The 27569-nt window shown below is 39.6% G+C and overlaps 1 long non-coding RNA gene across 3 annotated transcripts in view; it reads left to right on the top strand.

Annotated features, from left to right (window-relative positions):
* Positions 1 to 5866: 5866 nt before the first annotated feature.
* LOC311584564 overlaps positions 5867 to 27569 on the top strand; it is a 184273-nt gene continuing 162570 nt past the window's right edge. For all 3 annotated transcript variants that reach the window (XR_014774938.1, XR_014774939.1, XR_014774940.1), the window contains exons 1-3: positions 5867 to 6111; positions 20257 to 20408; positions 24944 to 25102. This is a non-coding gene — a long non-coding RNA (uncharacterized lncRNA). The remainder of the gene's footprint in view (positions 6112 to 20256; positions 20409 to 24943; positions 25103 to 27569) is intronic.

Genomic DNA, 27569 nt, shown 5'->3' with positions numbered 1-27569 from the left:
AAAGGCACAGCCCGGGCGCCAGTGAGCTGGCTGAGGCAGGCGCACAGAGGATGTAATGATGGAGTGAAACTTCCTGGAGGATGGGTGGGAACAAGGAAATGTCAGCCTTTATCAGAGTAGCAAATGTTTTTCACGAGGACATCTGCGCAACCTCACAGTTATCATCATTACTACACTTTGTTCTTCTGGAGAGTGACCCCAGGGTCATGTGCATATTGATCAAGCATCCACCACCAGGCTCCATGCCCATCCTCAAAACTGCTTTGTGATTTAGCAGAGAACACTTCATTTCAGTGAAGTGGGGGGCGGGGAGGAGGGGAGGGGCAGGGGGAGTGTCCATTAAGCCTTCAAAGTCTGTTCATCAGCTCTGTGATGCACAGCAGTTATACAAGCTCTGATAGAGTAGGGTGATGGGTGAGGCTAAGTGCATCATTTTATCGAAATGATGCACATAAGACTACAACATAAAGCATGCCCTTAATTGACTAAATTCTGATCTTAGGTACAGATGACAAGAGCCTGCGAAGAAGGTATGGCAGACGCCATTTGAGTTGAGTGTTGCAATGATATCCTCAGGGTTGGTGTGTATTAGATAATGCGGCATACTTTTACAGTGTGCAGGCTTGTAGGCCCAGCTCCTTGAAAGTGGAAGAGGTATCTTTGAATTAGCTAAATGGGAATTTGAATGTCTAAGAAGCATCCTTGGAGACTCTGATGAGACCAGGTACTTGTATATGATGGGAAAGATCTTGTAACCGGATAAGGATATTTTAGTTAGGCATTGTTGCTTACCTATTTTTCTAATATGTTCTAAGTCAATGTCCTTATAAATTATCTGCGCTAGTACAAGCTAAAACAGATGTCAAAGAAATATAATAAATTAAATTGCTGTAATATAGCTGACCTGGGTTATGATCAGTGAAGACAGAAAATAAGATCCAAATGGAAATTATGTCTGGACATTCCATTCTATTGATTCAGAAACAGGGCCTGGGAAGAGGGGTCAGCCATTTAAGACTCACAAACAAAAATGTAAGAAACAGAAGCGACCCCAGTAAGAAGTTCATGCCCAGCATCAGGTTAAATGTAGCTCTTAGGAAGAGAAGAACCGACTATGGTATTAGCATGATCCATTAAGTAAAGAGATTTCCCTGGAAATGGTTGTATCAGTAGAAAAAGATAGAGAACGTGAGAAAGGACAATTATGCTTTGTTTTGAGATGCTGGGAAAACATGACCTGAGCAAAGGACCCAGACTCAAAGCCCTGGGAAGGCAGATCTGTTTCCTTAGTCAAAGACAATGGTGGGGCTAGTTTGGTCACTAAAATTCTCTACTTGACATAGTACGTATGAAGTAGCCTTTGATACACTTCCCTAAAGGACAGAGATCATGACTAAGCTATGGCCACTTGAGAAAGTTAGCTATTTTATTCGTTAGGCCTCGAGTCTGCAGGTTTTGTTGAATAGCTGTATTGAGCTGCAACTCAGACACCATGCAATTTGGCTCGAGAAGTTCACAGTTTGGAGTTGGTGTGACTAAGGTCTGTGTTCCCTCCTGAACGCTTTCTCTCTCATTTTCCATTTTCCTCCTTTATTTCCTATAACAGCTATTCGTGTGCCTGAGAAGAGGCATTTCACTGTGGTTTGTGTTTTCTGTTCACTTTTCTATCTTCTTTAGAGAAAAATCACATATGAATATGGCCACTTTCTATTTGGACCATTTATCTTTTTATTATTAAATTGTAATACTTCTCTAGCTGTTTCAACCACCTTATCAGACATTACTAGAAAACAATTTTTTATGTTTTTTTTGTGTGTGTGTGTCTGTGTGTGGATTATTTGCTCGCCTTGGAACAGGTTCTCAAGTTGCTCAGGCTGGTTTCACCCTGCTGTAGAGCCAAGGATTACCTAGAACTTCTAAACCAGCTGATTCCATGTCCCATGTGAAGGGAGAGACATGGAACTCCAGCCCAGTGGCATGTGGCTCTGAGTTTCAAACTCAAGGTGATGAGTGGGAAATCAAGCACTCTAGCAACAGAACCCCACCCCTAACTCCTTCCTTTTGTTCTGTAGCTTTCACTTTATCTTTTTTTATGTTTAAAACCTAAAGTGCGGGGCAGGATGGTGGTGGTGTGGGGAGATGGAAGCTTGCATTTTCAGAGGATGGAAAGTGTTTTTTTTTTTCCCCCCAGAGACCTGATATCAGGGAATGCTAACTCTAGGTCTGGGGAATCCAACATCCTCCCCCAGTCTTTGCTGTCACTGTGATCACATGCACAGATATACACACATACACACATAATTTATAGTAAAAAATATTTTAAAAATGAAGTCGAGCCATGTTTGGTTGTGCAGCTTCTGAGGTCAGCACTTAGGAAACAGCGGTGTAAGGATCAGAAGTTCAAATCCACTCTCTGCTGCATAGCAAGTGCAAAGCTGCCCAAGATACATGGATGCATTAGACAACTGAAGTATATTTGACAACGAAACATATACTTTGGTGGTTTACATTGTGAAATCATTGCTGCAATGCTGATAACTGACATATTACCTTACAGAGTTACCATTTTGGGCGTCTGTGCAATGGGAACACCTAAGACGGCCTTCAGCATTTTTAAAGCAAACAGCAAAACAGTTTTGAGTACATTCACATTATATAGTGATACTTTAGACGCCCTGGATCCCACTCGTCTGGTAAAACAAAACTTTATGTCCCTTATCTAACAACTGGAACTGTCTGAACACATGCTTGTTTCCTCACAACTTTCGACGAAGCACAAGGCACGATAGGCAGACTTGCTGCTGCTGAGGTATATTCTGAGCTCCAGTGGCCACAGTCTTCATTCATATTTAATAACTCAAACATCTAAGGGTTTCCGGGCTGTTGGCACCTTCACTCACGTTATCAATATTTCTGTAAATTTATGTCCTTCTTCAAAGTGATGAATTTATCAATGTTTGCTGACTTGATTGTTTTTAAGTTGAATACAACTGTGGCACAATCCCCCTTCATTTACAAAGCATCCGTTATCTTTTTAAATGTGTTGGTTAGACGTCTCACGAATGCATACGGTGCCCTTGGAGTAGTACATACAGTCCCCCTGGACTCCTTCCCCAGCTGGTCCACCTTCTAAGTTCATGTCCTCTTCTTTTAACCTTTGTAGAGTATAGAGGCATTGCATCCCCCTGGGATTACAGATAGTTATGAGATACCTAATATAAGTGTTGATGACAGCAGAGATCTTCTGCACAAACAGCAAGCCTCCTTACCAGTGAGTCTTCTGTCCATCCGCTCCTCTTTCATTTTAACACGGAGTCTAGCCAGTGGTCCCTATGTGTTCGTGGGTTTAGAGCAATCTATTAGTGTATGAGCAACCTACCAGAGGTTGCATTTGCCAATAGCCCTTCAGATAGGAGTGGGGGCTCCTGAGCCTCTCCCCTACAACAGCCGGTGGCTGGTGGCTTTTTCTGTGCAAGCAGCCACAGCTGCTATGAGCTCATGCATGAGTGCCCTAAAAGACACTGCTTCTCAGCAGTTTTCCCCGATCTCTGGCTCTTACAATCTTTTTGCCTCCTCCTCTGTCAAGCTCCCTGCACCCTGAGGAGAGATGTGGTGTGTCTTATAGATGTCCCATTTGGTGCTGAAAAATATCCCTTCTTATACTCACTCCATTGCTTTCGTATTGGGTATCAATATCAGGCTACTTGCAGATTAGGGGTTGGTATTACCACCTTCACGCAGAAGGAAAAACCCTATTACAAATACTAAGGCCATTTGTCCTTCCTGTAACCCCAAATTAAAAGGAGTTTACTGAAAAGCAAAGCAGTGAAGTGTGAACTCTGGATTGAGCATAGGATCTTGGAAAAATCATATGTTATTACTGTGAAACATTTTTCACACCCACAAAGCCTTAGTAGTAATTTGCTCTTCACGATTTTTCTGTTGTGTCTCTTACCATACAGATGTTTGTCTGATGGAGGCAGCTATGTACCCAGCGGTGTCATACAGTTTGCCATAGATCCTCCTACAAACACGGAGCCTTTGTCAGTCCCTAACTCCAGTAGATCCTTCCCCTTCCATCTCTCATCCCCTGCCATCCACCTTCTTGTCCCAGTTGCTTTACGCAGACATAATCACACGCTTTCCCTATTACTGCAACCATCTTGTTATCAGGACAAATTTTCCACTGTGGTGCCAGATCAGTGTTTCTTTTGTTTTTTTTTTTTATTATGTTTCTTTTTCTTACCATATACATTTGTATTATTACACATGAGTAAAATAAACTACATACAGCAGGAAGAAAGAACCATGGAACAATCAGGAATTATATAGATGTTACATTCATAGTGATTTGGCTATTTCTACTTGGCAAACTTGAAGTAAACATCTTTCCTATCTTGTTGGGTCTAAATTTCTGAATGGAGATTAATATCTATCATATCTCATCTCTATTAACTTAAAACATCTATCTTGACCTAAAAACATCTTAACCCCTAATGTACTAAACTTAATTGAAACACTAAACTATCTGGTCTTCAAACCCATCAGAGATTTGAAAAGGGATAACATTTAAACACCTGAGTGAACCCAGAGTGTAGGTTAGCAGCTTCCAAAACGAAAACTTGACTGAGACAGTTTACTTGCTGAACCGTCACCCAACACTCTCCTGTAACATTGAAGCATCATCTTCAGCCTTCTGGCACAATATATCTGACAGACATATTTGCGAGGCAGGAACTATTGAGGACTTGCTTACCCAGATCAGTGTTTCTTAAAAGCAATCTCATTCATTTTTTTGATGCCTTTCCCTTACAGTGAAGAAGGCATCCAGTCTCCCCATTCTCCCATGCCATGTGGTCTGATGCCTACCTTTCTTCAGCTCCATGGAATTCATTGGCAGAAGTGCGTCTTTTTTCAGGAAAAGCTCACCATCACCACACACACTCTCCCCTAATATGCTTGACACCTTTTAAACCTTCAGACTTTAGCATACACGGTTACACCTCTTACCTCCTTCCATTGATTCTTCAAAAGTGTTCTTCGTTGCTCAGCAAAAGATCACTTGCTCTGAGAAGGCTTGGCACAGATATTTACTTTGGATGCATGATATATACTCTGTGTTCAGAATTCACTGTTGTGCTCTGTTAAAACCCTTATTTTATTGACTGCCTCTCCCATTATATCGCTTAAGGTAAGAGTTTCTGAGCTGCAACTTGTGTTGTTTAAAATACAATACTCAGGCAATGTGCCTGAGCTCTGAATAAAGAGAAATAGGAAGACAATGGATTATTCTTGGTGCCAAATATCATGAAACAGGTCATTTATATTAGTCATCAAAGGACCAGAAATGGTGGGTCATGTCCATGAATAACAGCAGGCAGGAAGGTGGGACAGCAGAATTGCTGTGAGTTTGTGAGAATTTTGTTTGTTCTGTGTCTATCACAGGTGGCTAGCCTGACAAGAACTAATATTCCATAAATTTCCCAGATCTGGAAAACTTTTGTTTATTCAAAAACTCTGCTTTATCCCTGGAACTTGAAAGGCTGAAGTAAGCAGTCATTTCCCCCATTTCTTTATTTGGTTTCTGCCCCTTTTAAACGAGCTAATTCAAAGGACACAATGAGACTGAACCTCGACCGCTGAGGAACAGGCAAGCTCCCCTTGCATTAGGAACTAAAGACAAAAGCCATCTAGGCCTCTTCGTAAGCCTAACACTTTAATTAGAAAATAAACATGAAAAACAATATGAGTTGGTGTTTAAAATAGCTTGCACAAATTGTACTCTTTAAAGTCATCCGGGGATGTTTTGTCAGTTCTGTCAAACATCAAATGGAAATTTGGAAATGATTCCTTGAGTAGAAATGTGTTTGCCTTCCAACTACATCCCTATGAATTCTGCTGAGCTCCCCTCTCTCTGCAGCCTGAGATTCAGGGGGGCACTATCTAATAAGTCTCAACGTGGAGCGAGAAATGTCCTCAACTGTAAATAAGCCTCAATGACATCCCTCAGGTTACCTTATTTTCACTTGACCCCACTTCAACTCTTGTGTGAAGAACTTGAAGTCTGATAGAAACCAGTGTGAAGAGGCCGTTTCTGCCGCAGTGGCTAGGGTAAGCGCTCTTTTTCTCACACAGGTGGAGCTCTTATACAGGTTGCCCTCTCATTTGTTCCATTTGTTCTTGTTTGCCAGTGTCCTGAGGGCGGATAATCTCTTGGACTTTTAGTATTAATAGTTCATTTTCCTCCAGGCTCTCCGCTTCGTCTTCACTGAGGGCTCTTCCCACCTCCTTCGCTTTTGTGCTTCCTCGTTATACGCTGGCTTCTCTTTCAATTTCCCTTGTAATCTTGCTCCACACACCACTTTCCAGAGCCGATTTGTTTCCCAGAATGGAAAGGATGGCTTATCTCGGGGAGAGAGGAACGCTGCCCTGGGGAGCTGTTCTGGTCAGATAAGCAGACAGCTGCTGATTGGATGGGGCAAGCTTGGCTCTGCATCCCCTTGGCCTAAGCTGAGTCCAGGAACACAGCCATTGCAATGAAGGCGGGCAAGGGGAGCAGAGCTGCAGCCAAAGCTGACAGTAGGGAGTGTTTAGGGGTGGGATAAACATTCCAGGGACTCTAAACCGGAATATACTTTGTTTGAATTGATGGTTTTGTCAAAGGTTTCTCTCTCTCTCTCTGGCTGCTGTTCTTCAGGATATTCCTAGCACATAGCCAAAGGCCACTAAACAGGTACTGTGTCCCGGACCTGAATCTTGGGAGCATCCATCTCTCTCTGCAATATTCCTCTGCCAGCAGCATGCCTCCTGCATCCCAGAGTGTCCTAGTACAGTTCTTTTATGATAATTAGTCCAACCTCTGGCTTGCTACATTTCCAACATTTCATAGTCAATAGGGCAAGTTTCAAAATGACAATTTAAACACTTGTGGTTGGTTTTCTTTAGGTGTTGAAGCAGGAATTACTATGAAGGAATTATTTGTTCAGGTTTTTGCTAGTGTGGTAGTGGCCACATCTGCATTAGGACAATCTTAGCTGCCACACTGCTGACTACATATGCTTGTAAACTGAGACCAATGCCTCTTCTCTTTGTCTATCCTGGATTTCATCTTTTCATTTTTCCCTATAGGATAATGTTACCTTTTATATGCTAAGGATTTTCTAAAAATATATCACATTGCCGTGCAAATTGGAATAGTTTAACTATATCCATAGTGCTCAACCAAGAGTTAAGTGTGTGAGAGTCACTTGGAGACCTCTTGAAACAGACTGCCGACCTCACTATCACTTTCAGAGTTTGTAATCACTCCCGATGCTTTGGCGTCCAACAGTTTCCAGAACATTCTGATGTTATGCTTGTACCAAACTTGTTTGTTTGTTGGTTGGTTTTTGAGACAGGGTTTCTCTGTGTTGCCTTGCCTGTCCTGGACTCACGTTGTAGACCAGGCTGGCCTCAAACTCACAGCAATCTGCCTATCTCTGCCTTCCTGAGTGCTGGGATTACAGGCGTATGCCACCACTCCCGGCTCATACCGAAGTTTTAATGTGTATGATTGAGGGGATTGCCCTATAAATGCCCCAGCTGCACAGTGTGCCCCTATGTGCTCTGCTGTACAGTTTGTTGCAGCAATCAATGCTCAGGATCTTGCCGTTCCCCATTTGTCTTGAGCATCATTTTATAACCAGCCTGATTTTATGAAGTCGTAATCTCACCCTGTCTTCTTCTTCCCTGCTATTTCTGGGATGGCTCACAGTGAATTGTTTTCTTGAGATAATGTGTTATGTGCAACTTTGTGTCTTAGAGACGTAGTGATGGACTTTGAAGTGGACTTGGCTATGTGAATTTGATGGTTGCTCCCTGAACTGGGCTTGCTAATCTAAGTGTTTGAGTAAATGGACGCTCACATGGATTGTTCCAGATCTGTTCATTGTGTAGTTCGGGTGGCATTATAGACTCTAAGTCTGGCTTGGCACCTAAAGCCTTTGCTGTCTTACTGCAGACTGTTGAGTGAAAACTACACACTGAGTTACTTTAATTTAAAAAAAAAAAAAAAAAAAACTTCCCTTGCCGAGTCTTGAGAAGGCCTAATAAAGTCACTTTCTTTACACAGAGGCTGTAGCTGCAGATGTCTGCAGCAGATGTGATCTATGTGAGAATTGTAGCTTTTGACAGTTTTGAGATGCATCCTAGGCCCTTGTCATTTGTTGAGATAATTAACTACTGGCTACATGTAACTTGGAGATGATGATGGCCAGGACTTGAGGATGGATGACAATTATGTCTTGAAGGATATTTAGAGAATAACCTGGAAGCAGGAAAGCAACTGGACTCCAGGATTCCTAAAAGAGTCATAGCTATCTTTTTGACTGCTTTAAAAATCTCCGGAATACATCATTCATGTGTTTGAATACGTCATCATGAAAGCACTTATTATGTATAGTTAATGAATGAAAATAAAAATAATTTAAAAATCCTGACTGCATTATGCCATTAAAGCCCATACCTAATCCATCTATTAAACAAGTAGCATGGACATAAGGATGGGACATGGAAGCCCTGAGAGAATGTGTAAAATTGGAAATTTAGTATCTTATTGAGAAGTTTTCTCAATAAAAGAACATAAGGAAAGTCAGCAGAATTCTGAATTTCTCTCTGCTCAGTCTCTACACATAAGCGCATGGAGGTCTCTGAGCCCTTGTGGTGGAACAAACTAATATTCCCCCAGCTTTTTAGAAATATAGCTGGTAAATAAAATTTGTTCCACTACATGTTTAAGTTGTAAAACATCATGATATGATATATGCAAATTATTTTAAAAATGATTTCTACAATATATCTGTTGTTTTATAGTTTCTGTACATGAGGTTAAAATATCTATGGCCTACTCTCGTAGCAATTTCAATTATCTAGAAGAATATTGTCACACTGCTCTGGAATCTCCCACCTTGGATTTGCCTATTTTCCCCTTTTACCAAGGTCTTTCATTTCCTATCTCTTCCTTTCTCGTGTATGATAGTGTCTGAAAAGTGAAACCATTTATTTAGGATTGTCTAACCCGTGATTCTCTACATTTAGGTTCAGACCTCTCTGCTTTACAAAACTTTCAAAACAACTCTTGAAACAATTCTTACAACAACCATTGTGGGCTTTTCTTACAAGAAGTCTATGGTGTCAATCAAAATAAATATCAGTTAACACCTCTAATGTAAGCCACTTACATACATATACACACATGTATATATGCATATATATATACCCATAAGCATATATACACACACCATACACATATATATGTATAAGCACATAAACTCACCATTTATACATATATACTACATGCTTATACATAAACATACATACATGTATGTACACACAACACACACACACACACACACACACACACATATATATATATATATATATATATATATATATATATATAGACACCATATACATTCATGTATAACTTAGAACTTCTATTGCTGTGATGAAACACCACAACCATAAACAACTTAGGGACGATAGGGTTTATTTCAGCTTACAAGTCCTAGGTCACACTCCATCAATGAAGGAAGTCAGGACAGGAATATAAGGCAAGAACCCAGAGGCAGGAACTGAAGGATAAGCCATGGAGAAATGCTGCTTACTGGCTGGTTCCCTTAGTTTGCTCATCCTTTTTTTTTTTTTATCCTTTCTTTTTTATAGCATCCAGGTATACTTATCAATATGGCTTAGGGCACCAATAACTGACTCAGTGAGATTATAGTGTATTTTAAAGCTGCAACCACTATGCTGGGCAGAATCTAAACCACTCTAACCCTATGGCCTCAAAACCTACATATATACCAATAACTTGTCAATCTGATGACTCCTGGGGTAGCTTCTTTTCTGCCTACAGGACTCTTCCATGTAAATCATCAGTCAGGAAAAAAACCCTACAGTCTTGCCTGCAGGCATATTCTATGAAGATATTTTCTTAATTAAGATTTCTTGTTTTGAACAGATTTTAGTTGATACAAAATATCATAAAACTACCCAGGACAGTGTACACACACACACACACATACACATACACAGACATCAATCTTGGGTTGATTGTGAAACATCCAATCCAGTGTGTAGCACCATACCCACTCTGTGGATTATAACACAACACTACAGAATGGAGCTGTTAATCAATGACCTTATGGCTTCCCACATGTGTGTCATCTTTTATAATTACCTAAGCGCAGCAGAGATTAAATACTCAAAAGGCCATGCTTAGAGTAATGAACAGAGATAAAGGCAGCCCGTCAGCTCTGTGGTCTTTCACCTCATGTCCCCTAACCGTATTGCTTACCATTCTTTCTATCGCCTCTGCTACTCCAGTACACCACTTTCCTCAGTGTATTCATGATGTTTTATACATCTTTTTTTCCCAATGACGGATCTCTTGTCAAAACCATTAGCACAGCCAAGAGTTTCCTCTTTTGCTCTCACTGTTGGCCTCTCCTCCAATTTTATAATTCAGCTCCCAATTTGTGTTTTTACCAGTGGCTTCTTCCAAAGGTTCCTTGGTATTTCCCTCAGTGTCGGATTTCTCCAGGCTTGGAAATTTCTTGCCTCTATTATCTACTATACTCTCTTTCTAGACATTGTTTTCTATCCAATCCCCCTTCCATGAAGGAAAAAACTTGTCTTAAGCCATGACCTCTCCCCTGAGTCTCAGGATTCTACTGGAAATATCTCATGACCTACCAAAAGCTCCAGTTTTTAACATCATGTAAATAACGATATTATCAGGTCAAAATGCATCTTTACATGCTGACTGAACCAGTTTAATTTTATGTTGTTAATGCCACAAGCCTCAGTCATTTGATTGTGTAAGTAGTTGCCCGTGTTGCAACTTGACACAAACCAGGCACCTGCACACAGCGTACATCTATAGAGGAACTGACTCCATCAGTTCCTGGCCTGTGGGCATTTCTATAAGATTGTTTCTTAATTGCTAAGTGATGAAGGTGGGTCTAGCCTAGCATGGGCTGTGCCTTTTCTAGGCAGGTGGACGGGGGCTATATGAAAATGGTAGCTGAGTAAATCAGGGCCAGGAAGCTAGAAAATAGTGTTCCTTCATTGTCATTGCTTCAGTTCTAGTCTTCAGACTTTTTAGTTTGTTTGTTTTGTTTTATTTATTTATTATTTAAATAATTTATTCACTTTACATCTCAGTTGTTATCCTGTCACTTGTGTCTTACTGTTCCCTCCTCCCTCCCTCTTTCACCTTCTTCCTCTTCCCTAGGCCTGCGACAGAAGGCGACCTCTTCCATCACCACATGATCACAGCCTATCAGGTCTCATCCTGGTAGCCTGTTTACCCTTCCTCTGGGTACCACCAGGCCTCCCCACCAAGGGGAAGTGGTCAAATAGGGGGCACCAGAGTTCACATCAGAGTCAGTCCCCGCTCTCCACACAACTATGGAGAATGTCCTGTCCATTGGCTAGATCTGAATAGGGTGTCCAGGTTTATTGCATGTATTGTCTTTGGTTGGTGCTGTAGTTTGAGCTGACCCTCTGGGTCCAGATCCACCAACTTTAATAGTCTTCTTGTAGGTTCTTAGGACCCTCTGGATCCTTCTGCTTCCCCATTCTCCCATACCTCTCTCACCTGGAGTCTCAGGACAAAGACCGAGCATCTGTCCCAATGTTCTGCTTTGAGTTCCTGCTTATGCTTCTTAGATGACAGACTATATCCTACAAGCCAAATAAAGCCTTTCCTTTCCCAGGTTGCTTTGGGTCAGTGTTATCACAGCAGCAGTAAGCAAACCAGCGACAGGAATATCACTTTGGATTTCTCCTTAGAAATTCCCATCAATCTTCCTTCCACTCTAGCCCTTGGCAATGCCCTTACTTCTACCACACATGGTTCTCCTACCATCAAGCAGGCTGCTAACTGGCTGACTACAATTGGCTTCTTAGTCGAGCATTATAATTGTACAACTGCTCTTCACCTCTCTCAGTTCCTGGTTATGTAGAGCCCTGGGCCGTTTAAATGCCAAAGATGTTCTCTACCACTGAGCTGCATGCCCAGCCTTGCCTTCCTGATTCATGTTAATACCATGTCACCATGACCCACACCTCACAAAGACTTTTGAAGACAAATCAGGTAAAACTTAGATCCCTGATGTTTATATCCACTGTAAAAACTCTTGCAATGAGGCTATCACTTTCTTGTGATATGGGATTTCATTCTTCAAAATGCTGCATAGCCACAGTAGCCTTCTCTCAAGTTCCGAAAACTCAAACTCACTTCTTCCTTAGCTCTTGGCACTTTTTTTTTCCTGCCTCAAATGATGTTGTGCTTTGAATGACTAAGTTCTGCACTCAGATCTTCATCCCATTGTGTTGCTCTCTAAGAGAACTTGTGAAATTCCCTTATCTACCCTTCCTTAACCTCAATCATATAAATATGCATTATTTTCTTTGCAAATCATCACCAATCGGAAGTTATTCTTCAATTTTGCTTTCATTTTCATTTTGGTATGTACCTCAACTGAAACGTAAGCTACTCTCTGATTTGTTGGCTTATCTAATTTCATTTTTTTCCCTGTGTGAAAGGCTTACAATAGCATAACTAGATAATGAAAGGCAAAATATAAATTACTTTCAAGGCTCAGATTGCATTATGAATGCATAAAAAACTACAACAAAGGCTCCTGCTCTCTAATGGGAAGAGCTGATTGTGTAAGGTCATTAAAAAGTAACTCAAACTCCATTACTTTAACAAAAGAAGAAAAAATTCCACTAATGTAGGGCTTAAAGTCTGCTAGTAATTAAAACTATAGTGTTTATGCATGTACATTGTCCTTAGAAAGCAACCTATTTTTTTTTCTTGAAGTAAGCCAATGTTAAAGGATAAATATGCCTTTTACTTAATGAAATAATGGAGCTAGCATATGACAGTGGATGCTGAAACATTAGGAGAGATGGGTATATGGGGTATTTTAATGGAAGATTTAAATGAATAGATTTATTCATGATTCACACCATAGCATTATTAAAAGATAGAAGCAGTGTTATGTGCCTTCTGATATAATAGCAAATTTAGAAAAAATTCATTATAGACATCCACAAAAGTAGAATTGAATTAAGTCTCTAGCTATAGCTGCCTGCTAAAAAATGTGTAGAAGTGAAAGCACACACATGGGTAGGTGGCAAGGAGATGACCCAGCACATTTTGAATGCAAGGATGCATTCAAATACCCTTTGTGTTCAAATCTCCAAGAGCTAATGTGAGCAACATCTAAAAGCAATATTGGTGGAATTGGGGTATGATTTAAGTTGCAAAGAATAAACTGCTATGTGAAGAATGATTTATGACTTTTTGCTATAATCAAGAAAGTCACAAACATGAAATGCATGTATGAGACGGTGTAAAGCCAAGACGTTGCTTTCCAGTGAACACTTGGTTTTTGAAAGGAAAGGGAGTGCACTGTAAAAGTGTGATGCAATTATATGGGGTGTATGTCATAATTAACTTCAGTTGTCAACCTGACACAGTCTTCGAGTCTATGGGGAAGAGGAAACGTCAGCTGATTAGTTGCCCATATGTGGTTGGCTGTGCTCCCTTAATCGCAGGGTGAACCAGTCAGGGGAGTAGGGGAGTAAGCAGGACCCCTCCATGGTCTCTGCTTCAGGTCCTGTCTCCAGGGTTCTCCCTCGAGCTCTGACCCTGACTTCAGCTGATGGTGGACTGCAAACTGTAAGCTGAAATAAACCCATTCCTACTCTGTTGGTGTTTATCACAGCAATAGAAGGCAAACCATGACAAGATATTGACCAGTGACATAGACTCTTACTATCCTTAGCATACAATTACATACAACGCTTAGTGTTTACGCTCCTCCCCAAGTATGCTCATACTTGTCTGCCCGTTTTATGCCATAATTTTATACAACTGGCCGCAGATTACATTAATTTACAACAGATTTACCACAGTCACATAAGCAGTATACTGTGTTGAGACCTATGGTCACTAAAATGTTACCAGGCAGTGGGAATTATTTACTTCCATTATAGCTCCCAGGGCCACCACAGTATATACAGTCTGTTACTGACCAAAGCACTCCTGAATGATACATATATGTACACGTGCAATGCACATATGCAAATAGACAGCTAGAATCGTGTACACTGATGTTCTTCACAGTGACGTCTCTGCTCTGATCTTTTGGTAACGCAGACATTTGGTATAATTTTTCTACAAAAGTATGAAGGCAGTAACATTCTGCCTATAGGATTTTCTAAAGAATAATTGTGAAGACAATATTGCTAGATTTACAAAGTGACTCTGAGAATGGTAGGATTCTGAATTCAGCAGATCGTTGGATGTGACTCATCAAAGTATTGGCTCACCTTTATAGACTTTCTAGGCATTCATCACAAACACTACTCACTTCCTTTATTTGCAGCATTATTTATCCTGATTAGTAAGTATTTTAGTGCAAATTTAAATATCAGAAATTTAAATTTGTGCCTAATTTTCATAGAAACCAGAAAAGTACCTGTGCCTTTTCTATATGCTAATTTACTCCCGTTCAACCCACACCCCCTCCTTCCAATTAAAGTGCTTAAAAGTTAACCATTACCTAGATGTAGACACAAGTCAATTTCCATGTAAACAGATGACAATGTTAAACTCAACGTGTGCTGATGTAAATTGTGTCTACCATAATACAGTGCTTATCAGTGCTGCTTGTGCCTTGATTGTTTTATTGTTTTGTTTTGTTTTTTGTTTTGTTTTTTGTTTTTTTGGGCCACATTTTGAGAAATGGCAGGCTGAGTTTCCTCCTTTCTTTTTTTTTCTTCCTGATCAAAGTGATGATAGGCCACAGAATCATGATGTCTTCTCCCACTCTGATTCCTATTTTCTGTTTCCCTTTGTCTCTAATCTTTTTACCAGGTTCCACCTAGGAAGCACAAATTACATCTGAACAAGCAGCTCATTGCAGGGTCTGAAGAATCAAATCTTGTGAAGGAAAAGTTACAGCAGTTGTCATAACAGCCACTCAGGCTCACCCTGAACTGAATATAAATGCATGAGCGCCCGTGCATAATTTTCATATTTGAGTGATTGTTATGCAAACTTGGTCTTTCTCCTTTGCTTCTTTCTGTGTCAACCTAAATTTTAGAAATCAGACAGAGATTCTTCAAAGAACAATATTTGTCTGGGATTAGGAGAGGCTCAGGGACTACACATGTTGCAGTGGATTCAAAGAGACAGGCAATTGGAAGTGGGGGAAGACCGGGTGAGGTATTTTCACACGGTAGCCAGTGGTCACAGAGAGGAGTAGCCTGAAAGCAGCATCAGCCCAAGAATGAACAGAGCGGATTACTGCTGGGCAGTCACCTGGTGAGGGGATGGTTCCTGGAGGCTTGTTTTCCTGGCAGTCCTTTGTGACTCTATCACATGATCATGTGAAATCCTTTAGAGCCTCTCTAGTGTTGGTTAGAGTAAACAAAAGAGACTTAATTTCATCATAATTATTTTGCTGCTAATGATCAATTTTTTTTGTTACAACTGTTTATAAACTGCATCTAAATTCAACGCACACTCACTACCTTTTGCTGTGGTGTTTATCCTTGGATGTGGGCAAAATATTTCAGGAAAACTTCTCTCAGAGTTCTAAGACCAGTCCAGATGATTGAGCCCAACCACAATTAATATAGCAGTACAAAGGCAAAGGAAAATGAGTTTCTTTTCTAGCAAACGACTTCAGTTCAGGATTTCACGGAACTCACCTCCAGTCACTTTGATGGGATAGACTTATCTGTAGCTTCCTCACGGGGCACCATATGAGTTGCCACATTAGAAGAAACTATCAGGTGTGCCCCGTATACCCACAGTGGTTAGCAATGGCATTCCCTAAGCAAACCCCAAGGGACTGTCAGTTGCTTACTAGGGACTTTTTTGTTTAAAGGAAACCAAATCCTTCACTGCTCCATTCTGCACAGGGTAGACTTCAGTGGACGCCCTGTCTGCCTACAAAGATCTTTCCATGATGACTCTTTCTACTCACACTGGATAAAAAGTCACATAAAGCATGCTCTATACCATCCTTACAGGACACTGACGTTTTCTTAAGACCTGTTTAATCCCTTAAAAACAACTTTCTTACGCTATAATTTCATGATAATTAGGCTGTTACTAGTTTTTAAATCTGCCTTTTCCATTATAATCTAGATAACAAGAGTTAATACTTGTCCTTCCCTCCATTTCCATAGTTTCCAACACACAGTAGGAGTACAGAACCCTTTTATAATAGATGACTTCATAGACCATTAACTCTGCCTTTCAGCAGAAAGAGCCTAAAGTCTTTGAAATAAATTAATCTTCTGAATCCTGCTGGGTGTCTGACACATACAAAGCTTACAATTAGTGTGTTTAATGACTGAAAATGAATTAAAGAGCTCTCTATCTTACATCCAGGCTTAGAGACCTTAAGGGATTAAGATGTTAGACTTCTTAGCGAAGACTTTATGGAGCTATTAGTTGTATTGAATTTATAATTTCATGCTAAGTGTTTTGATTCAATATTTTAAATTTCCTACTTATTCGTACATAAGGACAATCATCATAGGTAGATGCTGTAATAAACATATCAATGAGTTTTGAGTATGAGGATCACATTGTTTACTTTGTTTATGACCTGAGAAGTCATCTCTGCTCTCTGAACAATGCTTTATTATTCATTAATTAAATGTTTCAGATACTGTAGGGGATCAACCTAGGGGCTTGTGACTGCCAAGCAGCCACTCTACTATCAAGTTCAATTCCCAGTGTTAAAAAGCAAATAAAGTAATTATATAGCACGAACAAAGAACATTTGTGAAAGCAACTATTTATTGTTTTCCTTAGTATTTTAAAATATTTGAAAGTTTTATTTGTTTACTATTTTTTACTCTCTCTCTCTCTCTCTCTCTCTCTCTCTCTCTCTCGTGTTTGTGTGTGTGTGTGTGTGTGTGTGTGTGTGTGTGTGTGTGTGTGTGTGTTTGTGTGTGTGTGTGTGTGTGTGTGTTCAGGTATCAGAAATTGTACATGGGAGTCTGTGCAAACACCAAGCCAGCTTTGTAATGATTTGCACTAGGCAAGAGGGAGATCCAGTTCAACATAACTCAGTATACAGTAGTCAAAATTCTAAAGTCTAACCCTGGTCAGTTGATTATGCATGTATTTAAGTACACTACAATTTCAGAAAAAATAATTTCTTCGTGATAATTGTCACAATGAAGCTAAAGGTGGGAATATATTGAAACTCTTGTGCAAAGTGCATGTGACTTCTTCTTTAAAATGCCTTCTATAACATAAGGGCCTGGGGGGGGGGGATCTGGTGTGGTTTAGGTCATCACAGAGGTCACCAAGCTATGAAGTATATGTGAAAGATCCCCTCAGTTCTATTGACTGAGCAACAGCGCTCAAGATAAAGGCATATGGAGAAAGAGCCTGGGATAAGCATAACAGTCTGGGGATTTGGGTGTGGCTGGGAACTATGGATAGTACAGTCCGTCAGGCTGTTGACTACATCCATTTTCAGCCTTCTTAGTGGAAAACAGGTATATATCTCTTCCACTGAAAAGACAGCCCTGCATGTTTAACGTTATTGCTTTTCCTAGTGATTATCCACTGCAATCATGGGTCATTAGGGTTGTGTCATAAGCACTTTCACTCATGTGATATTTTGTTGGCCATAAAAATATATTTTAAAGAGAACTCTTTCATATCGACCCCAAACTGATTGGCTGTCTCTATCCCTTACACCATAATGGGACTATTGGTCTTATTGGCTGTGATAGTTGTTAAACTGAGCCACAGTTTGGTTCTAGCTGTTGGGACTATGTATAAAATTTGCACAACATTGTGACTTATGTACATGTATGTCTTATATAGATATATGAAGAAAATCGGTCCCAGTTATGTTTCTCTTCACACATCTGATAGCTTCGCAGAATACTTTCAGTCAGATGAATTTGTCGCAGTGCATGTCAGTACTAGGCATGCACTACGTAGTAGTAGCAATTCTTTTCTTTTGGGGCCAAGTACAAAGAACCATGATTTTAGTGAAACGCGAAGAATCTTGACTGTGACGGAAGTCATCCATGCATAGGACCCGCTCCCCACACATGGGGCAGGCATTCCTGATGTTCATACAAGTAAACTTTGTCAGATATCTTTCAGCTTTCCATTTGGGACATTTTTTTTATGGTTTAGAAACACTGTTTTATTTATCCCATTATGAAGATTATGCAAACAGAATCACAGACTTCAAAGAACTCAGCTGCTTGCATAAATCAAGCTAAAGTCAGTGAAAGACAATATTGAAAGGGAGAATATGATATAAAGATCCACAGTGGTCTTGGGATAATGAAAGTTTAATTTCTATTTCCCTTTTTTTTTCTTTTTTTAAAAACACTAGCTTATAGTTTTGAGACACTGGGATGGAAAATTGAAAACTGTTTATCAGAAAAGCTAATGTTGTGAAATAAACTCACTGCAGGGTTCTCAGAGTGTGAAAGCCTCAAATCATTACACTTGTTGATTGCGTGGAACGGCAAGAAGTCACAGACTCAACGTATGTAATTTTTATAGTTTCCTGTGTGCCAACCTTCCACACACAACGAGGCTATCGGGATATAATCATTATTATATGAACTTGCACATCCTTGAGCCTGCTAGCAAGCCTGTCAACACGTATTTAAGGAAGGCTCCCTACTTGAGAGCATTGCTCTGGTCCTCAGACTAACCTGCTGTATATACTGTAGTGCATCGAATCTTACAGTGGGGGGAAATCACAGTAGATAATTTTGGCATTGAGGTCATTAGAACTGCAAGAATGGGGCAGAAGAAATTAAGAAGCATTAACCTAACCTCCGCTTATTTCTCTGAGATGTTTAGGCTTTCGGAGATATTTTATTTAATAGATTTAAGTAGGGTATGTTAGAGACTAGAAATCATCATCATCATCATACTGTATAAAACCCTGAGGCATGTAAGACATATTCCATTAAGGAAACTAAACAATGCTCAATGTAGACAGAGTGGTCAGTGGATAAAGGTACTTGTTGCCAAGCCTGAAAACTTAAGTTTGAGCCTCTGATGCAGATGGTAGAAGGAAAAAACTAACTCCTACAAGTTGTCCTCTGACCTCCAACTGCAAAACATGGCACATTCAGAATCCCACAACCACCCTCTGCCCAATATACAAATAAAAACAAACAAAATAAATATCTGTCTTAAAATGTGCTAAAGATGTTTTTGTTTGAAATAAAATAGTAAAGAAAAATTCTAAAATGCTCTCGGCATAGAAAGAATGCGTTCTTATTGCCTCCAGGAACCAAACTCAGGTCTTTCATATGGTCAGTATGTGTTCCTAACCACTGGGAAATCCTTTAAATTGATGCTTCAGCTAGGGGATTAGCCCTGGAGAGTTTCCCCCTATATTCTTACTGGCATTCCCACTTGACAGTCTTAAAAGACTTAGACACCTGGATGTCAAAAATAGAAGGAGGAGGAGGTGGAGGAGGAAGAGGAAGAGGAGGAGGAGGAGGAAGAGGAGAAGGAGGAGAAGAAAAGGAAGAGGAAGAAGAAGGAGGAGAAGAAGAAAAAGAAGAGGAAGAGGAAGAAGAAGGAGGAGGAGGAGAAAAAGAAAAGGAAGAGGAAGAAGGAAGAGGAGGAGGAAAGAAGGAAGAAGAAGGAGGAGAAAGAGAAGAAGAAGGAGAAGAAGGAGGAGGAGATGGAGGAAAAGGAAGAGGAAGAGGAAGAAGAAGGAGGAGGAGGAGGAGGAGGAGGAGGAGGAGTGAGGAACATTTGGACAATACACTGGCTTTAGAACTAGGGGGCACCGGCAGTTGGCAAGTTGAATGCAATTATAGTAGCTATAGAGATAAGGCAGTGGCTTGGGTAAGAATGTAGACATATGGAAGGGGCTATGAAATTGTTGGTGACATGGAAGCGGTTGTTATTCAAGTAACATCAAGTTTTGTCTTTCACACACCTGGAGAGATTGTGATCATTATAATAATGATGGTGAATAAAGGGATATTGAGAGACAGTCCAGGGTTTGAGGAACAGGTGGGGTGTAGAGCCTGTGGGCCACAGGTTGGACATGGCTGGAATTTTAGGCTTGCGTTATTGTTACTAGGAGACTTATTTTTTACCCATAGACTCACGCATCAGAGGGAAAGACTGTCAGAGAAAAGAGAAAGTAATTGAAATCTCCATTTCAGGATGGCCAGTGTGAGAGTTAACCCCTGGCATTTCTAAGTAGAGATAATTAAGTGCCCCGGAAACAGTTGTGTCCCCACGTCAGTGTGGAAGAGCTGGTGCTGGAGGAAAGATGATCTGCTAACAATGGCTGTCCTCTAACAGTGAGATGAAGGTAGGGACACAGCATGTTAAGGGGAGGCATTTTCCCATTATTAGCCTGTTCTGAATGAGCCTCTGTACAGTCCTCTATGATGTCTGTTTGTCTTGTGCTGTGGATACGTGGACGAGGTGTCTGAGGCTCCATGCGTGAGAGGCCACAAGTGGCCAAATAGTGAGAGAAGCTCATGCCACTATTTCATGTTTCCAGACACATTCAATCACCTTCTGAGAGAAAGATGACCAAAGTAGCTTGGCAAATTGGAAGTTGCTTGGAAGAGAAACCACCAATAGGTGATAGTAAATTTTATTTTATTTTTATTTTATTATATCCTAAAATCAAAGAAAACTACCTCCTTGGTGACTTAGTTTTAGTGTTAACTGTTGAATAATTTTACTCTTGTGCTTTGGTTTCTTCGAGTTGTTTTTGCATTCACTTCTGTGCCATCGCAGTTCACAAAACAGCAATTGTACTGTGCAATGTTACAATAAAGACCAGGAAAATATTTACGGATGTAATAATGTCTATTACCACTTGGGATAATTTCTCTTTAGTTCTCATTAGTTTTAAATGTGATCATGCTTCTGTACTTTGTCACAAAACCCAGGGTTTTTTTTTTTGTTTGTTTTTGGTTTTTTTTTTTTGGAGTGTGTGTGACTACTTTGGTGAGTTTCAAAATAAGAATTTATGGTATTAATGTTTATTCATTTGAATTGAAAAAAATATATACATATCAACAAAGGAAAAAAAAGAAGTGTCATCTGCAACATTCTTCACTTCATCTAATATGTAGCATTTGGAAAGTTAGCTGATGGATTTAAGACGATGGTTTCAGGCTTCATCACCCTCCTATTAATATTTAAAGCCCATTAGTTCAGTTTCCATTTCACTTCTCTATTTGAGACATTGGATGTGATTCTCCGCAAGCATGCAAGCCTCCTCCCACCTCTAGATTTTCACAAAAACTACGGAAGACTACAGCATCAGTTTTTGCATTTTCTGCTACTAACACTGCCCTTCTACCCTCCTGTCAAAAACTCTCCAACTCCCCTGAAGCCTTGAGCACTTCCCTGGCACAGTGCTGACTTCCAGTCCTACAGGTCTAGGCACATTTCTCATTCCCACGTGTTTTTAACTAGACTAACTCCCGTCAGCTGATACCCTTGCTGTTCTACTCAAGACAGTATGTCCAGGTGATTTTTATTTCACAGTGTGCTTTATTTACGAGCCTGTTTTTAATGGTTCCAATACTCTGACATCTGTGGAGGGCTCAGTGTGGCAAATTTTGATTTAAAATGTCCTCCCCCCCCCCCTTTTAAAAAAAAGGAGTTACACGAGCATGGATTGTTTTCTGTCTCATATGATTTTCTATCACTCCTCATCTTCATCCTGTTATGTTTAAAGGAATCTACACAAATAACTAAATGAAATCAGTTTTGTTAATTTGCTCTTATCCCCAGCTCTAACACTTTGATCATATTTTCTTTTTCCTACTTTTTGTTCTTTTGAGATTCTTTTATTTTTTTTCTAACATGCTTTACCGTATTGACCTGTGTGGTTGTATGTAGGATGAACTATGACGTTAGTTGGTTTTGAGTTTGAGAGACTGAAGAATGATGGCCCCAGAGAGATGGCTCAGCCACTAGGAGCATACACTGACCTTGTAGACGACCGAAGTTGGGTTCCAAGCTCTTAGGTCGGCAACTCACAACCACCTGTAATTCCAGCTCTGGGATCCAGACCCCTCTTCTAGACTCTATGGGCACTAATCCACTCAACCACTGTCCCGCACACACCCCAAAATTAATCTGTGAACTTTTGCTTTACCGTTGATGTTTTTGTGTGATGCGTGTTCAGTGAATCTACTCTTTCCCTGTGGCATTTCTCCAAAGCTTGGGCTGCTCTGGTTTCCTCATAAAAACAATCTCAGGCCTTTTTGAAATTGATTAAGAATGGCCAGGTTACCTATGCACTGGCCTCATCTTAAATCTCAAGTTTGAGATTGTTGGCAAAGTTTCTGTGTAACATTATTCCAATTGTGCAAGCCCAACACAACCACACCCTACCTCCTTTCAACCACCTGTAGCCACTTTAGGATTCTGACAACACAGCATTCTGAGGTTTTGTTGTACTTGCCCCTTGGCCCATTAGCATCTTGTGTGTGATTCAGAAATCATAGTGAACCTCTGCAATTCTATTGTTGTGGTTCAACATCCTGACCAAGGTCCATCATGATTTCTGAATCCCAACGACATTCCACTCCAAATTTCCTTCAATACATGTGTTTTTGGTTACATTTGATGATAACTTTATTTAGATTTTCTTCCTCCTTCAACTCATCAAGAAGAACCAGTCTCCATGTGATTAGAGTTAGCTAACCATCCTCAGCCCCTGTCTATTAATAAGTTCTACTGTGTGTGTAGGTGGCCACACTGAGCATTTCCATAAATGTTCATGTACTATAATACTCAGAGTCACAGGAGAAAAATGAGAGAATCGTTTGTTTGCTCTAACAAATAGAAGAAGGGTATGTAGTTCATAAACAGTAGAAATGTACATGTCAAACTTTTTGGCATGTTAGAGGTCCAATATTAAGACATAAGTCTATGCAGTGTTTGATGAGGGTCCACTTTCTGACTTACCTATGACTGTCTTACCTTTGTGTTCATATATGGTAGAAGGAAACAGTTAGTTTCTAAATACCTATTTACAAGAGCATCAATTTAATTCACAAGAGTTATACCATTGTGGCCTAATAAGGTTTCAAAGATGGCCCTATCACTCTGTGAGGTTAGAGATCTAAAGGAATTTGGGGGTAACACAAATTTTCATTATGTTGCAGAAAGGAGTGAATCTACGAGCCCTAAAAAAATCAACACAAGTTAGCATTTCATTTTTCTTCTCTTCTTATTCATGACCCAATTTTACAGACTGGGACTTGTGATAAAGGGCTATAAAGAGTTTACTATGATTTCATGGGACCACTTCTTTTGGGCTGAGATGTCTTCTGTTTTCTAAGAATATCCTTTGAATGAAAAAATTCCTTTCTGGTGGGAGACTCATTAAATTTAGGAAGTAAACAAAGTTTATAAGACTTGGGAAGCAAACAACTAACATGTCTCAGGAAGTTCCTGAAACTTACAAGAGTCCTTCCGCAGGGTTATATAAGCAGTAATCATTGCTGGGGTGGAGACTTTTGAAGACACTTGCAAGTCATGTAGGGAAATGGAAGTCTCAGCTTTTGTGAGATGTCAACCATGCTGTGGTAGGGTTTTTGGTGATAAAGCTACATTTATGTCTTCCATACCCCTATGAGTTACCCTTTACCTATGCTCAGCAACTAACTCAATAAAAATTTGTTTCACCAAGATGGAATTTAGTGAAATTGTTTCTCTCATCTGGGGTAGAAAAACTTCTCTTTATGTCTCCCCGTCTTGTGCAGAAGTCCCACAACACACATATAATTTCAATATTTAAGCATGAACAATGTTTAGCAAATACCATGTTAGCAGCATGTTCTCCACTGTTAGTCAACTGTGACAGTTTAAAGTAGGAAAGTTTACAAAGGAGAGGGCCTTTAGTTCACTGCATAGATGGCAGCACACTCACGTACAAATTCCTGAGAACCCTTGACTAATATAAAGATTGTCATTTTGAAGGTACCTGAAATTCTGTTTCAATAATGCTGAATAGATACAGATTCTCACAAATTCTACCATTCAACAAATTCTTTATATATTTAATTATACCTTGAAATTATAAGTTTTGCATACATATGTTTGTGTGTACATTAAATGATATGTGATCCCATAAGTCTAATCAAACTGAGCCGGGCAGTAGTGGTGCACACCTTTAATCCCAGCACTCGAGAGGAAGAGGCAGGTGGATCGATGTGAGTTTGAGGTCAACTGGGTCTAAAAAGTGAGTCCAGGTCAGCTAAGGCTACATAGAGAAATCCTGTCTTGAAAAAAAAAATACAAAAACAAAAAACAAAACAAAACCAAAAAAAAAAAAGAAAAAGAAAAAAAAAAGAAAGAAAGAAAGAAAGAAAAAAGAAAAGAAAAGAAAAGAAAAGAAAGAAAGTTTAACCAAGCTGTTGTTAAGTCAGAAAAATATTTTTGTAGTGAGGATTCAGTCAAGGCCTTACACATGTTGAACAACTGCTGTTCCACCAAACTACATTGACAGCTCAGAAAAAAAAATTTTTATGTTTTTATTATGTTTTTATTTTTATGTGTGTTAATGATATATAGTTCTCTCCCTCCCTCCCTTTCTCTCCCACCCCTGCCCCCTCTATCCTTCTCTCTCTCTCTCTCTCTCTCTCTCTCTCTCTCTCTCCCTCTCCCTCTCTCTCTCTCTCTCTCTCTCTCTCTCTCTCTGTCCCCCCTCCTACCCCGAGGGTTGTTTTCTACAATTAATTCTGCATGCCATATGCATCTTTTGTAGTTTCTCAATCCACATTGTTATATTACATCTTCAAAGAGTCTGCAAACACTTGATATTTCTCAGGTATTTCAAGTGACTGGTATTATTTTATTTTATTCTTTTAGTTTCAGGAAAAACAACAACACCCAGGATCAGTTCAGGAAACATGATTCTATGGAACTGTAAATCGTCTTGGTTGTAAAGCACAAACATTCCTCTTTTTTCCTAAGCTTAACAAACTAGAGTGTGTTGGAGGAATACTTTTCCTTGCCCGCCATCTATCTGTAAGTATGTACACATCTCTTTCTATTGAATAAACATGAATCTGTATAAACAGATATACAAAGCTTTTACGCTTTTTATATGTACAAGACTGTGTTGTTTAAATCTAGTAATACACTTAGTGCATTAATATTAAAAGAGAAAATGACAGAAACATGTTTGTTCTCTACTCTAAAATTATTATAATTGGCATTCGAGAACAGATGCATTTAACAAACATGAACGAGTGAGAAAATATTCAGTTTTAACCTACATTAAGAAGCTAAAAATAGAAGTGTTATATAAACTCACACATTCACTCACACACACACACAGGCACACGTAGGCACGCCTGCGTGCACACACACACATACACACAGAAACTGTACCTCAGGCATACTTCTTCCTATCTGAAACAGTCATGGAAAAAGCTGTTGTGTCCAATTTCATGACTTATATATATATTTTTATTATTAAGTAACATTTACTTCAGTTTAGTTCCAAATGCCAAAAGTCAATGAAATATTTATATCATATGGTAATAATACACTTCACAATATTTCCCTCATACATTAGCTATCTAACCTACATTCTTATTTTATTATTAAGGCTACGATGGCACCGAGGAAGACCTATTCAGGATGGGGAGTGTGTGTGTGTAGGCAAGTGGGTTTCTCTCATTGTACTGAGATAGTGGGAAATTCTATACTAGACTATATCCCACAAGAAGATGTTGATTTCCTTGAATGCCTATATGCTGTGGATTGTGGAAAGCTTAATCAGTTACCTAGTAAGAAATGTTTAAAATTATTTTTTATGGAGACTAATGATGAGGACCACAGTGTTTCAGGTTGTGCACACTCGCCTCAGTGTTGGCCTCACCACCCTCCCCTCAGGTCATGGAGGGTAAGAAGTAGGAAGAGCTATGCCAACAGTGTCCCAAAGGCAGGCTTGGTATAGAATAGAGAAGAAAATAGATTAGATTTGTCTCTGCAATGGGAGGGACTCCTGATACTCTCCTCTAGACTGAGCCGCTAAACCACTGTTTTCAGCATTATTTGGGATCATGTGATGCTAGGAGGAAGCTTGAATTGTCTCTTTCTTTGGGACCAGGGATCAGACTGTTGAATTTTAAAATCTATCACAGACATTAGCAGTGGTTTACTCAACCCCATCCTTATTGATCACACTTCCAAAAACCCAAACCCATGTTTTCATCACTATAAAGAGTTAGGTCTATATTTTGAGGCCTAGATGACTTTTGCTATGTGTTCAAGAACATGATGAGGACAGAATAAGGTGAACCTCAGAACCATGGGCAACGAGGGCTCAAACAAACAAAGAAACAAACAAACATCCTCCAGGACTGCACTTCAGCATCAACATCCTGCTCTCTGTGCTGGCCTCTTCTGGGCACCAGTTTTGTTTATTTGATCATTTTTAAGTGATACAATTGGCCGTCTTCTCTAATGTCAAATGAACCATCCATTACAGATCTTCCCTCCAGTTCCCTAAGGGTGATGATGGAAGCACCTTTCTTAGAGTTGGTCATAATTAAATGTGCATGATGCAGTAACCAGAAAAAAAAACATGTTACTTTCTGTTATCCCCATGACTTAGATAAGATTTTTTTAATATTAAGTATAGAATCAGATATAACTTCTTATCTATGTAATTAAATGTGACACTAACATTTGAGATAAACATAAGGTCATATTTTTCTTAGTATTTTTTAATGACGAGATGACTGATAGAGATGCGAGCTTTGTGAATATTGCGCCAATAATGAAAACATGCTGAGATGGAGCAGAGAGCTCAGCAGGGAGAGTGGATTTCAGTGCGGGCCTACAGGTGTTTCAGGTCCCATTTTTTTTGTTGAACCTTGACATTAAGGACTCCAATAAAATATATTCTGCAGAAATTACATGAAGCCTATAAAATTTGGAGAAAACACAGTGACATTTTTAAAACCTTAAGAAATCCAACCATCCTGTAAAGTAGGGATTTGAAGTTGGGCCCTTTGATATATCTGTACAGGCTATTTATTAGCCAAGATGATGCTTTTTAATGCGTCTTTTATCAATATGTGCAACATGTCATGGATGGAAAATAAAGAAAGTAGATAAATACGTAAGGGGATAATGTTTTGTTATCTTTTATTTTTTGAGATTATAATATAACATTTCCCCCTTACCTTTGCTCCTTTCAAAAAATTTCCATGTACCCACTTTTCTTCTCTTAAATTCATAGTCTCTTTTTTCATGAGGCTACACACACACACACACACACACACACACACACACACACACGCATACATATGTGTTCCTAATTATAGTCAATGTGCTAAATGAGGAGTCAATGGAGAACATAGATTTAAAGTGGGATTAACATTTTTTAGATCCTGCTAGATGACACTGCATCCTCAAATTTTAGCTACGGAAACCAATTTTTTTGCTTCCCACTGTGAGTTGATAGACTGAGATCACTTAC

Source organism: Acomys minous, assembly GCF_964271855.1.
Source record: "Acomys minous genome assembly, chromosome: 15".
In the NCBI taxonomy this organism is placed as follows: Eukaryota; Metazoa; Chordata; class Mammalia; order Rodentia; family Muridae; genus Acomys; species Acomys minous.
This window is presented reverse-complemented; position numbering and strand designations above follow the sequence as displayed.